We start from the raw sequence: 208 nt of genomic DNA, 5'->3' as shown, positions 1-208 counted from the left end.
CCGTTGTAGATTCTGTTGATGCAGAGTCAGTTGTAGATTCTGTTGATCGAGAGTCAGTTGTACATTCTGTTGATCGAGAGTCCGTTGTTGGTGATTCCGTTCTGGGAGAGTCCGTTCCGGGGGATTTCGTTGTTGGAGAATCCGTTATTATTAAATCACTTGATGCGGGATCGATCAAAATTTTCTTTGAAGCTGTTTCAATTCGTTT

Source organism: Contarinia nasturtii, unplaced genomic scaffold (genome assembly GCF_009176525.2).
Source record: "Contarinia nasturtii isolate CC-2019 unplaced genomic scaffold, AAFC_CNas_1.1 Cnas_scaffold_3174, whole genome shotgun sequence".
NCBI lineage: Eukaryota > Metazoa > Arthropoda > Insecta > Diptera > Cecidomyiidae > Contarinia > Contarinia nasturtii.
Note: the sequence above shows the minus strand (reverse complement) of the source record.